General features: G+C 41.3%; 1 pseudogene; it reads right to left on the bottom strand.

Moving 5' to 3' along the window:
- Positions 1-4,660, bottom strand: part of LOC116695777 (vitellogenin-like) — a 17,103-nt pseudogene that overhangs the window by 7,851 nt on the left and 4,592 nt on the right.

The raw sequence follows: 4,660 nt of genomic DNA, 5'->3' as shown, positions 1-4,660 counted from the left end.
GCCAGGGGCTGGCTGGAAGGATGAGCCCTCCACTCAGAAAGCTATGCAAAAAAGAAAAAAGTAAATTTATATGTGCTTTGATTACATATTTTTGCATTTAATATAATAACTGTATATATTTAATAATCATCATTTCTTGAACTTACAGCCTTCATAACTTGTTTCATCTTGGTCATCCTGTCAACATTCTCGGGAGACTTTTGTATTTTCAGAAAGGCCTCCTGCATTCCCTCAGTTCTTACGCCAAGCTTTAAAAAGGGAAAAAACATCATTACTATATTATAATTATTATATGTCAGCATTTTCAACTACTAAAAATTTAATGTGAAAGATGTACACAGCTGAAATAATGAAGTTTAGAGAAAATTGCATTAATTGCAACTAAATTTGAATCTCTTATGGTAAAGTTATGATTCATAGCATTGTTAAACAGCTTGAGATGTAGACATTAATTCCAAAGGCTAGCTAAATATGTTTACTGCTGTTATGATTTGATGCACTTGCATTGGACAAAGGTGTATAAACTGGGAAACACTTGCCAAACATATTAGAGCCTTTGGTTGTATTAACTAGCTATGTAAGTGTAACGTGAGGGTTTGGTATGTGGTGGTGGATCACTCTTTACGAGAATAAACAGCAGAATGGAGAAAGATGACTTTCTCAAGCCATACTTTACTGAACACACTCACAACAACAACACTTCCATTACACTACCATTACTTCCTTACATAAGCCATGATTGTCATACCTCAAGGACATCAGCGTGAGCTCCTGCAAAGTAGGTGCGAGCTTGGCCCCAAATGGCTTCTTTTCAGAGAGTTGCAGCATCGTTAACTAGAAGGCGCTAGCACAGCACCATCATCCAGGGGTCTGTAGGAAATTGAGAACCATCAAAACCCATGTTAATCTAAAAACTCGGATGACAAATTATTCTCCTGTTGTGCTCTTACGGAGTAGGTATCAAAATAGAAAGCTTCGGCTTATATCGATACTCATTCCGTCAAATTTAGGGTTAAGATCTTCACAGCAACATACAGGCAGCACACTGGAAATAAAAAAAATAAAATACATGAATTATTGGTGCTAACGTTCAAATAGCAACCAAAACCTGCTAAATAATATTATGTAAGTTCTACACAGAGGCAAAATCAGGAGCGTGTTTCTGGTCATGGCCTTCATGTAAAAGTAGACAAAGCTCAGCGACCTGGCATAGTTGTCTTTCCATATCGAGACATTGCGAGAGAGTAGTCACCAGACCCATTGGCAACTTGGTCTCAAAGAGTACTAGCACAACATCAGCTCTGGTGAAGGAGCCTTGTCCATGAACAGACTGAACAGCCCATTCCGGATCTAATTTACAAAAGTTAATGCTTATAAATGCACTCTCTAATGTATTTATATTATAATTGAAGGAATGGCAAAATGTAGTCATCACCATCTTGGCTCCTTCTTAGCAATGTTTCTCAGGGCCAAAACAGCATCATGTGACTCGTTTGGCAGGCCAGCGCAGCAGCACTTCCAAAGCCGGCAGGAGCTTCATGATTGGCTTCAGCTGGCCAGGATGTCCAGCATTACCCGATATTGAGAGTGCCAATGACCTTCTCCATCACCTCTGGCAAGCATCCTGAAGCAATTCTGGATGCTTGGGAGCGACAGAAAAAAATTTTCACTGATGTTAGAACTATCATTTAGTTATAAAACATGTTAAAAAAAAAGATACATACCCTCATGTCGCTCAGCTGGGCATTTGGGTTCTCTGCACAGTATTTAGCAACCAGGGTGCCGTAGCCCAACTGGCAACCTCACGCAGACTGGTTTTCTTGTATCTTGGGTTTCATCGCGAGCTCTGAAGGGTGATGAAAACAAGAACTGAGTTAGGCGTCCCAGGATCACATCATTACAATACTCAAGAAAATGTTTACCATGACTTTCGCGTCTGCAAGCTTGATAACCTCCAGGTCGGCGTCCACCATGTGAACAGATGCCAGAAGTGTTGAGCAGCTTCGGCACAGTCACCTCCCCGACGAGGGACTTCTCCTTAAAGGAACTTCAAAGCAGCATGAGTTACCAAGGCGCACAGCATTTAGGATCCGTGCCTTGAAAGAGGAATATTATGTTCTCATATGTGCATGTCCATTTTTTTCATGGCTCGTTTTCTCCAAATAAAAGTGCAGTTACCTGTAGTCGGCTTTAGCTTTGAACCTAGTCCAGACGGCCTCATACTCTCAAATCTGGCCACACGCAGCAGCTGGATGAGCTCATAATTTCAGAGGGGCGTCTTCGTGGACCATGGCCACATTGGAAATCACCAGGTTGGTTTAAATCTCAACATCTGTCAGTAAACAAACAATCCCATCTTAAAATTTGTTTGCCACAGATGAATGCTGAAAACAAAGTGAATATTTTCCGTAAGTACCTGTGCCCGCATTGCTGATCCTCAGTAGCTGATGGTGTTGATCTGAAGAGCTCCCTTCAAACTTGAACGGAGGGATCCACCGAGGACGAGTGGAATACAGCTCTGATGTCTCACTGCGGCTCCGCATCTCAACGAAGTCAGGATTGCCTGTATGATACATCGCACTCATCATCTGCAGTGATATTTGTCACAGTCATAGCAGCTGACACTCACTTTTATTGCCTCTCTTTTTATTTAACCACATACTACTCCTCATGGGCAGCCCATTCCTGATGTGATAGTGAGAACTGGGAGGATTCTGTAGCAGTTTGCCTCCAAGATCAAAGCAACCGTGGCGCTGTTCAGAGTAGCTAAAGCACGCTCCGTTGCGGGTTCTTCCTCTCTGCATTTGACAGGCCCCAATATTTCAAACCAGCGTGTAGTTTTAGATGAGCGTATGAAGTCAGAAGGAAATCACTTACATTCTCAACCTCTCAGCAACATCTCTCTGTGTAAGCCAACCGAATGTCTTTCATATTACTCCTGGCAGTTGTTCAGGTCCTTCTGTCTTGGTCAACATGGATGCGGTCAGCCTTGTGTCCATCACTGATTACTACATGGGTGTTGCACAACACCCTGTACTCCAGGCTAGTTTACAAAAAACAAACAGTTCAAACATGGTGTGCATTTTGTGTGAGTGCATCTATGAAAGACATAGTTAGTAATTTTTTACCTCTTCGCTCTAGACTTCTGAGTCCTGTCTTGATATCTTAGCCCGGAAGCTTGTTGAGGACTTCCTCTTGTGGCATTCAGCACGGTTCCAGCGACCCAGCCTTGGTGCAAACACTTGGCCACAACCCAGGTCCTACTGAAACTGATGTTGTCGACGAGCTGAGCAGCCAAGGGCCGAGGTGAGCTTGGTGGCTGGGATAAACACATCTTTTGGGCAATGCCCTGTACTCAACCAATTGTCCCGGTCTGACAAGCTGATAAGGAGGTGACAGTTTGAATGATTTGAACCCGTTTCTTTAAAGTCCAATAGAAATTTATTCTATGTGCCACGGACTAACCCTGACCCCTAGTTATTCCGTCGTTTCACCTCAGGCACACAGGAGTCGGCAGCTGCAGCACTTCGACATGACTTTGCTGATGACTTTCACTCCGGCGCGGGCCAGACCTCCTCAGGCAGGCCGCACCATGACTAAGCCTCATCATTTGTATAATAGTCGTCTTCTTCAGTGTGAGCATACTCTGAAGCTACACAAAATAGATAAGAAAAACAATTAGGGATTCATTATTGCCTTTCCAATAAAAGTTTGTACTGTGATCAAACACTTTCGATATTACACCCCAATTACATTTTAACTTAATAAAATAACAACTTACCCAAGTTGGCTGGTTACCCGCTACAAAATAGAAAAAATTTCTTTTATGTTCCTCATGGGACAAAACAGAAATGATCAAAACAATGAATGGGAATTTATAATGTTTAAAAAGGGTTGAATTAATAGTGTTATCTACCTACATGAACAAAAACACAATCTGATCGTTGCTTTTATTATGCAGAGTACTGATTATGAATCCAAATTAATTTACAGTCCTTGCAAGGTGTAATATGAACAAAACTCCGTTGCAGTGGTTTATGGAATAAACAAACTAATGGTCCCTCAAACTATGGCTAATTCTTTCTTTTCCAAATGTGTTTTAACTGAAAAGAAGTCAGACGGACTCATTTATCATTTTTTCTGCTATAGCTTGGTTATACATCAACATTACCCTGTCACAAGTTTCAGAAACAATTTCTCTAATAATTTCATTTATTTTCTTAGTTGTGTCCAATACACACCGTACTCAGATTGGAAATTGCTAACCATCTCATTTAAATTAATATTAATCTCATCTAAAAGCAACTATCAACCCTAATTTAATTTATTTTAAAATGCAAATAAAAAACAAAGAATTACTTACCCACAAGGGCCACGGTGAAGGACTGCACCACTCAACCCTCATGACTGGTAGATAGATGGACGACTGTCAACCAGGGCTTCCTTATAGCCCCTATTTTGCGTGCTGTGTGCCCCTTAAATGTATCAGCTAACTAAATTCCAGCTTTCATTGTCAGGTAATTGTTTACCATACCCTGACCCTGCAAATTAGACAAAGGAATAAAACCTGAAGCAAAAATGTACACAGACATAAGTGTATCTTGACCTGACTCTTGGCTGCCGTTGCCCAAATAACCCAATGTCCTATCCAAATAGTGGG

The sequence above is a fragment of the Etheostoma spectabile genome, chromosome 9 (assembly GCF_008692095.1).
Source record: "Etheostoma spectabile isolate EspeVRDwgs_2016 chromosome 9, UIUC_Espe_1.0, whole genome shotgun sequence".
NCBI lineage: Eukaryota > Metazoa > Chordata > Actinopteri > Perciformes > Percidae > Etheostoma > Etheostoma spectabile.
The sequence above is the reverse complement of the archived record's forward strand: the minus strand, read 5'-3'. Positions and strand labels throughout refer to the sequence as shown.